This window comes from Lepisma saccharinum, chromosome 13 (genome assembly GCF_977018435.1).
Source record: "Lepisma saccharinum chromosome 13, izLepSacc3.1, whole genome shotgun sequence".
In the NCBI taxonomy this organism is placed as follows: domain Eukaryota; kingdom Metazoa; phylum Arthropoda; class Insecta; order Zygentoma; family Lepismatidae; genus Lepisma; species Lepisma saccharinum.
The window spans coordinates 62,207,211-62,219,489 of record NC_139241.1 but is presented as its reverse complement, the minus strand read 5'-3'; positions in this window follow the sequence as shown (position 1 = coordinate 62,219,489).

Below are 12,279 nucleotides of genomic sequence, written 5' to 3'. Positions count from 1 at the left end.
CGACCAAATGCCAGAATTTATACTTACTCATTTCAGTGTGAATTTATTTTTAACAAATATTTTCATTTCGCACTAGATGCAAACAGCAAGGTGCTATTTAGCAGGATAAGGGTAATCCCCTTCCCCCTCTGAATACCTAATTCCCCTCTCTTGATAGCACAGTATACTGTTATCTTGTAAACAAGATAGCCTAGGTTTCATTCCTTCAATGTGCATGTGCACAGTGAAGGAGTGAACCCTATATAGGCTATCTTGGATGAAATGAATCAACTTCAAGTTTTAAATCCCATCCAGGTGAGTCTATCTGGGCATGTAGTGGGCTGAAAATAAAACTTTACCTTTCCTCTTTGGTCAGTAACGCTGCCAGGGACCCCTTTTCTTTGCATTGTAGTCAGTCCTATTTTGCCATTTCTTGCAGCATTTAATTATTTTATTTTTATTAGGATAGCAGGGGAGAGAGAAAATACTCTCACTGAGGGTAGATGCCCGCAACATCAGTCGAACTGTCTTCCCTCTACCGCACTCCCAACAAGCAAGAAAAAAGTAGACAGTAAATTCTCAGGCAAAATGTGCAATTTGTAAGATATTTATGGAAAAATTAAATGTGACTGTCTCCTGCCAGAAAGTATTCTTGGTTGTGCTGTTGCCGTTCATGATTATTTATGCGTGTACTGATTAATAACTGAATAATATCTTCACAAATCGAGAAGGTGATTGTGGGTTGATTACATGTCTAATTTACCTGAATGTTAGCATAAAATGTAAACTCAGCAAATCACTTTTTGATAGAATACTTTTATCCGAAAAACTTCACACTATTACAAGAATATTCCATGACTGTTATCTGTTACCATAGCAATGACAATGTTGCCAAACACATTAATGTTGTACAATTTAACATAAATAGAAAACAAACGTTATTAAACAGCAACTTGAACATTAACATTTGAAGTTAAAAATAGATGATAATTATAATTGTACATTTACAAACAAACATAGTAAATAAAATAAACTTGTGCTGTAGAGAACAGTCACAATATTCCCCTTCCTCGGGGAAGAAAACGACGAGTTGTCAGAAACTTTTGAGTCACGCTATAGCAATTATAACAGGTGCGGCAGTGAAACGGGCGATTTTGAAACCACCAGAGATACAAATTTATTCACAGCGATATCAAACAAATACAACATGAATTTACAATGCTTGCAATTTGTGATGAATGTTTCTGAACAACGTGCACATCTTGCACAGACATGTCACAGCACAAAATGTCCATCACTTAAAAATGATATAACGCAGGTGGCCCCCATTTTCCATCACACACATGCGAAGTCTTTTACGGAAGTTCGACATCACATCTTGCAGGATTGGCACTGGAATTTGATTAACTTCCTCCCGAATGCGATCCTTCAGGCCCTGGATGGTGTGTGGTGGGTCACAACGGAAGATCTCAGATTTCAAATAACCCCAAAGGAAGAAATCACAAGCCGAAAGGTCAGGGGATCTTGGAGGGAAGGAAATGTCCCCGTTCTTGGAGATGAGATGACCAGTAGCTTGTTAATGGAAATCCGCGAGGTATGGCATGTGGCCTGTCTTGTTGGAAGAATGTGTTTTCAGTTACAGGAAGATCAGTGAGCTGTGGCACTAGGAAATGGTTCAACATGTGAGCATAACGTCCTGTATTCACAGTCACAGCATTGCCGCAAACATCTTCAAAAAAATAAGACCCGATGATTCCAAATGATGATAAGCCGCACCACACTACCACTTTCTGACTGTGAGGTGGCTTTTCATGAAGTATTTGAGGATTGTCATGTGACCAGTATCTAAAGTTTTGCTTGTTAACAAAGCTGACACATAAAAATTGACCTCATCGCTCAGGATCAGATTGTTGCACAGGTCAGGGTTGTCGTTCATGAGTTCCAACAATTCCCGGCAAAAGCGTAGTCTCTTTGGGTGGTCGTCAGCATTCAGTTTTTGCACTATCTGCATTTTGTATGGGTGGTATTGCAGTTCCTTGTTCAATATTCGCCGTACACTGTGATCCGATATGTCAAGGTGTAGGGCATGCTTGCGTGCAGAACGCTTGGGACTTCGGCTGAAGCTGATGGCTTCTTCCACTCTTGCAACATTTTCTGGTGTGCACACCCCTCTTTCTCACCATATCACCCATTTCCTCAAAGTTCTGTATCCACAATTTGATAACATGCGACGACGGGACTGGGGCATGATGTGCGAGATGGAAATGGGCACGAAATACATGCTGCGCGGCCACGTAGCTGTTGTTTTTGTAAAATGCCTTCACGGCAAAAGTGCGTTGTTCACCGATTCACGATGCCATCTCGACTGAACACCATTATCAGTGTCAATGGCAAAGTTTTGTTGTCCAGTTGGCACCATTCCCATTTCCTGATTCTTTACGTAACTTATTTCCAGGGTTGCCAAATCGCCAGTTTCACTGCTGCACCTGTTATATTGACACGAGGAGTTTTCTTCATAATATTTGTAGGTAAACTAAGTACATATCAAGAAGCTAACCTAAGACAAATTCCCTTTTGGAACCTAGGTACTCTCTATCATGGAGTCTTACCTCCTAGAGCATTCATAGATCTGGATACCTTACATAAAGGATTATTACCCATTTAACATTAAAATGGTACAACTCTTTTTAACTCTTCCTCTCTTAGGACTAGAGCTTAAATTCAAAGTATCCATTACTTCACATTAAAATTAATGATGTCAGTTCAAGACTTATACATTTTAATATAAAAATTGTATCTTAGTCTCCTCGACGAAAATTAAAATCTAACTCTGACTTACGTTTTTTCAAACTCTTGAACGTTAATGCTGTTTAACTATGGACGATAATCGTTATCACAGACTCAATGTTTTCAATACTTATGCGTTCGTACAAGATGACATTATTACAATATTATACACTTATTCATCATTGTAACCTCAAATGCTTTTTTTTTTTTACATGAAGAGAATATTTAACTCAACCCTATGCAATATTGTAAACAAGATCAAATAGCAAAGACTGTTGAAACTAAACTTGTACATGAACATAAATGTTGAAACACTGTCCTTTCGTAACATTTAATCTAAGAACAATGATTGCTTGCTTAACAGTATAACAGTTCTTTGAGACAATAACAATAATAGAGTATAAGAAAGTTCTTAATCTTATAAACTCTTAAGCTTTGTACTGTGAATGACTGAAAATCTAGGCATCACCTGTGGCACTCATTTAATCTTTTACTCGATGTAGGCTGATCAAACTGTTTACATGCAGTTTCACTACAGTCAAAATTAGGAGCGTTTACATTCAAAGAATTACTCATAGTCCTAGCTTGATAATTTTAGTTTCTAGCTTGACCAACTTCATTTGGCCTTGCACACATTTGTATAAAACCTAAAACTGTTCATTGCCATTGTTTACAGGATGGTTTCCATGAGAACGCCAGTTAAACCTATTGTTACAAAATGTTCTGTTTCCTTGGTAATTTCGGAAATTACTATCAGGTCTTCTGTTATTTCCAAACTGATTGTTACAGTTATTGAAATTCCTCCTGAAATTTCTATTACAATAAGATGATCCCTGATTGCTGTAATTACTGTTCCTAGCCCTTGCATCAAAATTTAGTCTCGGTCTCTTATTTCCCCTGTTTGATGCATGACTGTGGGATGAATCTGAATTGCCAGGAATAGATTGCACATTATTGTCATTGTCTTGCGAAACTGAATATCGATTACGATGTTCACCAACATGTAAGGACATTTCATTTTGTCTATTAACAGCTTGCACTCTTAGCTTACTATTGTAATCATCATTCTTTGAAGTATTCTTTCCAGATTTCAAATTCATAGCGTTGAACCCATCAGGCAATTCAAACTTTTTATTGGATCTTACATTTACTAGATCTAACCTTTTCAACAGATCGATTACATCATCTACCTTGTTCAATCTAGCAGCTATTACCGATTGAGCGATAAATGTGGGCAACTGGTTAATCAAGATATCAATAGCTTCAGATTCGTTGGGATGTTCCACTAAGTTGTATTAAGTGGAATAAGTGCGTACTGCAAAAACTTCCATACTAACACCACTCTTACTGTCATATCTTCTACTTCTAAGTTAGGAAAGCTGAGCTTCCGTCAATGAATATGAAGTATTGTGTTGCAAGAAATCCCTAACAAAATCTTGGTATGTCACAAAAGTGCCAACGTGTGTACTGTACCAGCCCTCTGCCGATCCCTGGAAGCAATTAGAAATGCACTCCAATCGTTGAGTATCTGGCACTTGCAATAAGTCCAAATATGAAGTTAAGCTTTTAATACATTTACACTGACTGCATTTTTCTGAATTGCCAGAGAACTTTGGAAGCATGTTAAGTTCATTCAGTTTTACATACTTTATAGTTTCATGCGTGCCCTTGCACTTAATTGTACAACTTCTGCTGATCTTAGGATGTTTAATTTTGCATGGCGAATTACATTTATCACACACAAGATCTCTTTGTTGTGCAGCACCAGATTCATCGAAAGATGATGTATCTTCTTCATTTTGTGCAAACAACCCAACATTTTGAATACCATGTGACATTCTATCAGTAACCTGAGAATGTTGGTAAACCTTAGGACAACTTGGCAATGTAGTAACTGGAGGCGTTGTTGAAATATCTTGAATTCTTACTTCACATACTTCAAGATGTTCAATTATTTCACGATCACCCATTACATTGGTAAGTTTTCACAAACTTGCAATTTGTCATTGCACCTTTCCAGTCAATTCTGAAATATTGCCCTTACACACACTAATCTTTTCTTCCAAGTCGGCAACTTTGTTAGTGCAGCCGAGGTTTACTTCCATGAGTTGTTCTGAGAGTTTCTGAACTTCATTATCCATTCTCTGGTGCAGACTTCTGGTATTTGATCGACATGATTCACCAACTAAACTTATTTCTTCTTTAAACGATTGCCTCATTTCCTCGACGTTATGGGTAAGTGATTCAATTTCCTTCTGTGATTGAGATATTTCAGAAGTGTGTGACCGATTACTTTGGGTCACGTAAAATAACACACACGTAGGACAAAAGGGTGATTACGAGGAACAGGAATAGTGCATAGGAAGAGTGTTGGATTTCAGTGAGCATGTTTTGCATAGTGTCACAATATAAGCTGTAGGTAGGTGGGTAAGAGCTTGAATGCTATTGGATAACATTGCATGGTGTGATTATGCTGAGACCAATCACAGCCTTAGAGTTGCAATAGGGTGAGTGATATAAAAAGAACGAGAACAGTCCAGTTGGGAACAGAAAAGGCGTAACATCAACTTTCTTGGTGAGGAAAGATCTCCTCAGTTGGCAGATGTGCCTTCACACTTCACGTTGCGAGTTCCCCACGACTAGTGAAAGTAGAGGTCGTAGAGATAGATGTAGTGTAGAAAAGTCTAGCCGAAGTGTTGTTAAACTACCAGTACGAAGGGTGATTAAGAAAGAAAGAGTGAGTGATAGTGACGGAGAAAGCGAGTCGTCTCGTAGTGATGAAAGTGATGAAGAAAATTTGAAGAAAGGTAATAGGAGTAAGAAATATATTTCCACGTGGCCCAGCTAAGAGGACTCAGATTCCTATAATAAAACGTAAGGAGGAAGCAGAGAAGAAAGGAACCCGTCCATCCCAGCAGGGCGGTGACTTAGAATCACAGGATGTTTTACGTGGGATAGAGACATGTGAGGAAGAGAAACAATTTCTCACAGAGAAACTGAAGAAAAGGATCATGAAAGCAAGAAGAGATATGAAGCAAGAAATGTCCAATCTCTTACCAGGTCAGAGCACAGAGTCCACAGATGCCCTTATGAGAGAAATGAAGGAGCTGAGAGCCTGCCTTGAGAAAGCAATTGAAGAGGAAGAGATCAGACCACCAGTTGGTAATTTTCTGGAGAATAGAACTGATACCCCATTGAGCATGAAGATTGCAGAGCCAAGTTCTGGTCTGCAGGCACATGAAAGTCAGAACTTGAGGCAGCATGAGGTGCAGGAAGAGGAGTCAGAGTCACTTGATACCCTCAGGACCAAACTGGAGGAAGTGTCTGAAGCTTATCACATGCAGAAAACATCCAAAATGAAAATGGAGATGTATCGCATCCAAATTAAAATACTTGAGGCTAAGTGTAATGAAAATACTTGAGGCTAAGTGTAATGAAAGAAGGCATGTTGTCTAGTAATTGTATGTTAAAAAAAGAAATAAAAAAATAATGAAGATAATTTTATATCTTAGATAAAAATTGGAATATAGGTTCCTATGTATTTGTTATATTAATGGTGTATTTAGAGAAATGTGTTTCATAAGAACTTGATATGTTATTATGTATTAATTATTATTAGGTAAACAGTGTACTACTTCAAAGGATAAAGGATGGTGGAAAAGTAAGGCATTTACCTAATATTGTAATATCTCTTGTACTTTTATATTATTGTGCTTTATAAAATGAATGTCAAATATAAATCTAAATATTACCAACACAATGTGGTGATAGGAAATGATGATGCGTGTGTAGTGATTATACGAGAAGTGTTCAAAAAGTGAATGACCAACCGAGGAAGTCAAGTGACGAACGTAAATATAACTGATCATTTGGGACCAATCTAAAGAAATAAAAATTGTTTGACTCAAAATTTTTACTTCTGCCCAGGGAGGGGCAGATTGTGACCGATTACTTTGGGTGCCGTGAAATAACGTACACGTAGGACGAAAGGGTGATTACGAGGGACAGGAATAGTGTGTAGGAAGAGTGTTGGATTTAAGTGAGCGTGTTTTGCATAGTGTCACAATAGAAGCTGTAGCTAGGCAGGTAAGAGCTTGAATGCTATTGGTTAACATTGCATGGTATGATTATGTTAAGACCAATCACAGCCTTAGAGTTGCAATGGGGTGAGTGATGCAAAAAGAACAAGAACAGTGCAGTTGGCAACAGAAAAGGTGTAACATCAACTTTCTCGGTGAGCAAAGATTTCCTCGGTAGGCAGTAGAGCCATCAGACGTCGCGCTGTGATTATCCCGCAGTTGACCAAAGGACAAAAACGGTTCAGTTCGAGATGCGGAAAGTTTGACAACTGCTTCCTCGGTTGGCAGTAGTGCCTTCAGACATCGCGTTGAGAGTTCCCCACGATTGACCAAACTTTATCCGGGCATCGAGAAAATACTTTTAAAAGCATTAATCAGTATATTAAATCGTTAGTAAAGTTAAGCTTGTGAAGAGTTGTTATCGAAACAAATTGTTACTATTATAATCCCACACCACATTCTCTGGCATATGAAGAAAAGTTGATATTAATAATTGGAAATACCACTGTTTATAGTGTAAAATGTAGTGAATATTGGATTTGAAGGTTTATTTTCAAATACAAGGTAAAAATTAGATATTATTAGTAGTTTATTTCCTTTTGTGTTAATCTTATTTACTGTTCACTAATTAGCTAACTTAAGACTTGCGAGTAACTGGTTCGGTCTGGTGCCATAAACCAAGAGCTTGCAAGCCGAATCAGGTTACTACAATCAAAGTATTAGTAAAATTAGAAAGTAAGTAATCAAGAACAAATAAAAAATGGTTGAAATTGGTGCCGTTACCCGGGATAGTTAGTTTTAATCTCACTGAATTTCTAAATTCTAGATTGTCCAAAATTTACTTCTACATTTTCTAAATTCATCGGGGAAGAGCCTTACATTTCCTAGCGAGTTGGATAAACTGTGTAGTGTTTGCAAGGAGGCAAATAGTTTTGATTGTTTATATACGTGTTGACCTTGTTGTGCTCGATCACAGCTGGAGGAAAAGTGATGTTGTGCATAGACTAGCTACGAGAGCATAGAATGTAGAGAGTGTAAACTTTGGAAACACAAATCATGTGAAAATATGGCTGATGTTGAGTTCGAGTCTTTTGTGAATGAGAAGGAAAAAGTGTTTAGATGTGCAAAGTGCATTGGGGGGGATGTAATGTCGGAAGATCACAAAAGGGATGATGATATGAGTAATGCGAATGTGATGGAAATGCTCCGACAGCTGTTAGTGAACTCTGAGAAAATGGATGAGATATTTGAAGAACAAAACAATAAGTTAGAATGTATGGTGAAACAAAGTGAAGAAGATAAGAGTGAAATGTTCGAGCGTTTTCATATGTTAGAAAGTAAAATAGGTAGTGTGGAATGTGTTAGGGAAGAGTTGCGGTTACATCGTGAATGGTGTAACGAGGCGCACGAAGATATGAAGAAAGAAATGGGAACTGCAGTGGCAAAGCCACAAGGAAAATTAGCGATACAAGTGGAAGAATTGAGTAATGTTAAGGATAAGTGTAAAATAAATCGAGGTGACCTTGAAGTGAAATGTGATACTCTGCGAGGTGAAAATGAATTTTTGGAAGTGCAGCAGAGAGACACAGAGAAAGAGGTGCAAGTTGTTTCGAGAAGAATCCTTTTGTTAGAAAGAATATCGAAGAAAGTGTTGAAGTGTTTGAAAAGAAATTGGAAGAAAGTAAGAGAAACACATAACAGAATCGATGCCTTTAAGGAAGAAGTGAAGCGTTTTAAACGGTTTGTTTTTTGAGAGAAATAACAGGTGAAAGTGTAGAGAAAGCAATGAAATTTGCCGGTGAAAGTAGGGGTCGTAGAGATAGATGTAGTGTAGAAAAGTCTAGCCGAAGTGTAGTTAAACTACCAGTACGAAGGGTGATTAAGAAAGAAAGAGTGAGTGATAGTGACGGAGAAAGCGAGTCGTCTCGTAGTGATGAAAGTGAAGAAGAAAATTTGAAGAAAGGTAATAGGAGTAAGAAATATATTTCCACGTGGCCCAGCTAAGAGGACTCAAGATTCCTATAATAAAACGTAAGGAGGAAGCAGAGAAGAAAGGAACCCGTCCATCCCAGCAGGGCGGTGACTTAGAATCACAGGATGTTTTACGTGGGATAGACATGTGAGGAAGAGAAACAATTTCTCACAGAGGAACTGAAGAAAAGGATCACGAAAGCAAGAGATATGAAGCAAGAAATGTCCAATCTCTTACCAGGTCAGAGCACAGAGTCCACAGATGCCCTTATGAGAGAAATGAAGGAGCTGAGAGCCTGCCTTGAGAAAGCAATTGAAGAGGAAGAGATCAGACCACCAGTTGGTAATTTTCTGGAGAATAGAACTGATACCCCATTGAGCATGAAGATTGCAGAGCCAAGTTCTGGTCTGCAGGCACATGAAAGTCAGAACTTGAGGCAGCATGAGGTGCAGGAAGAGGAGTCAGAGTCACTTGATACCCTCAGGACCAAACTGGAGGAAGTGTCTGAAGCTTATCACATGCAGAAAACATCCAAAATGAAAATGGAGATGTATCGCATCCAAATTAAAATACTTGAGGCTAAGTGTAATGAAAATACTTGAGGCTAAGTGTAATGAAAGAAGGCATGTTGTCTAGTAATTGTATGTTAAAAAAAGAAATAAAAAAATAATGAAGATAATTTTATATCTTAGATAAAAATTGGAATATAGGTTCCTATGTATTTGTTATATTAATGGTGTATTTAGAGAAATGTGTTTCATAAGAACTTGATATGTTATTATGTATTAATTATTATTAGGTAAACAGTGTACTACTTCAAAGGATAAAGGATGGTGGAAAAGTAAGGCATTTACCTAATATTGTAATATCTCTTGTACTTTTATATTATTGTGCTTTATAAAATGAATGTCAAATATAAATCTAAATATTACCAACACAATGTGGTGATAGGAAATGATGATGCGTGTGTAGTGATTATACGAGAAGTGTTCAAAAAGTGAATGACCAACCGAGGAAGTCAAGTGACGAACGTAAATATAACTGATCATTTGGGACCAATCTAAAGAAATAAAAATTGTTTGACTCAAAATTTTTACTTCTGCCCAGGGAGGGGCAGATTGTGACCGATTACTTTGGGTGCCGTGAAATAACGTACACGTAGGACGAAAGGGTGATTACGAGGGACAGGAATAGTGTGTAGGAAGAGTGTTGGATTTAAGTGAGCGTGTTTTGCATAGTGTCACAATAGAAGCTGTAGCTAGGCAGGTAAGAGCTTGAATGCTATTGGTTAACATTGCATGGTATGATTATGTTAAGACCAATCACAGCCTTAGAGTTGCAATGGGGTGAGTGATGCAAAAAGAACAAGAACAGTGCAGTTGGCAACAGAAAAGGTGTAACATCAACTTTCTCGGTGAGCAAAGATTTCCTCGGTAGGCAGTAGAGCCATCAGACGTCGCGCTGTGATTATCCCGCAGTTGACCAAAGGACAAAAACGGTTCAGTTCGAGATGCGGAAAGTTTGACAACTGCTTCCTCGGTTGGCAGTAGTGCCTTCAGACATCGCGTTGAGAGTTCCCCACGATTGACCAAACTTTATCCGGGCATCGAGAAAATACTTTTAAAAGCATTAATCAGTATATTAAATCGTTAGTAAAGTTAAGCTTGTGAAGAGTTGTTATCGAAACAAATTGTTACTATTATAATCCCACACCACATTCTCTGGCATATGAAGAAAAGTTGATATTAATAATTGGAAATACCACTGTTTATAGTGTAAAATGTAGTGAATATTGGATTTGAAGGTTTATTTTCAAATACAAGGTAAAAATTAGATATTATTAGTAGTTTATTTCCTTTTGTGTTAATCTTATTTACTGTTCACTAATTAGCTAACTTAAGACTTGCGAGTAACTGGTTCGGTCTGGTGCCATAAACCAAGAGCTTGCAAGCCGAATCAGGTTACTACAATCAAAGTATTAGTAAAATTAGAAAGTAAGTAATCAAGAACAAATAAAAAATGGTTGAAATTGGTGCCGTTACCCGGGATAGTTAGTTTTAATCTCACTGAATTTCTAAATTCTAGATTGTCCAAAATTTACTTCTACATTTTCTAAATTCATCGGGGAAGAGCCTTACATTTCCTAGCGAGTTGGATAAACTGTGTAGTGTTTGCAAGGAGGCAAATAGTTTTGATTGTTTATATACGTGTTGACCTTGTTGTGCTCGATCACAGCTGGAGGAAAAGTGATGTTGTGCATAGACTAGCTACGAGAGCATAGAATGTAGAGAGTGTAAACTTTGGAAACACAAATCATGTGAAAATATGGCTGATGTTGAGTTCGAGTCTTTTGTGAATGAGAAGGAAAAAGTGTTTAGATGTGCAAAGTGCATTGGGGGGGATGTAATGTCGGAAGATCACAAAAGGGATGATGATATGAGTAATGCGAATGTGATGGAAATGCTCCGACAGCTGTTAGTGAACTCTGAGAAAATGGATGAGATATTTGAAGAACAAAACAATAAGTTAGAATGTATGGTGAAACAAAGTGAAGAAGATAAGAGTGAAATGTTCGAGCGTTTTCATATGTTAGAAAGTAAAATAGGTAGTGTGGAATGTGTTAGGGAAGAGTTGCGGTTACATCGTGAATGGTGTAACGAGGCGCACGAAGATATGAAGAAAGAAATGGGAACTGCAGTGGCAAAGCCACAAGGAAAATTAGCGATACAAGTGGAAGAATTGAGTAATGTTAAGGATAAGTGTAAAATAAATCGAGGTGACCTTGAAGTGAAATGTGATACTCTGCGAGGTGAAAATGAATTTTTGGAAGTGCAGCAGAGAGACACAGAGAAAGAGGTGCAAGTTGTTTCGAGAAGAATCCTTTTGTTAGAAAGAATATCGAAGAAAGTGTTGAAGTGTTTGAAAAGAAATTGGAAGAAAGTAAGAGAAACACATAACAGAATCGATGCCTTTAAGGAAGAAGTGAAGCGTTTTAAACGGTTTGTTTTTTGAGAGAAATAACAGGTGAAAGTGTAGAGAAAGCAATGAAATTTGCCGGTGAAAGTAGGGGTCGTAGAGATAGATGTAGTGTAGAAAAGTCTAGCCGAAGTGTAGTTAAACTACCAGTACGAAGGGTGATTAAGAAAGAAAGAGTGAGTGATAGTGACGGAGAAAGCGAGTCGTCTCGTAGTGATGAAAGTGAAGAAGAAAATTTGAAGAAAGGTAATAGGAGTAAGAAATATATTTCCACGTGGCCCAGCTAAGAGGACTCAAGATTCCTATAATAAAACGTAAGGAGGAAGCAGAGAAGAAAGGAACCCGTCCATCCCAGCAGGGCGGTGACTTAGAATCACAGGATGTTTTACGTGGGATAGACATGTGAGGAAGAGAAACAATTTCTCACAGAGGAACTGAAGAAAAGGATCACGAAAGCAAGAGATATGAAGCAAGAAATGTCCAATC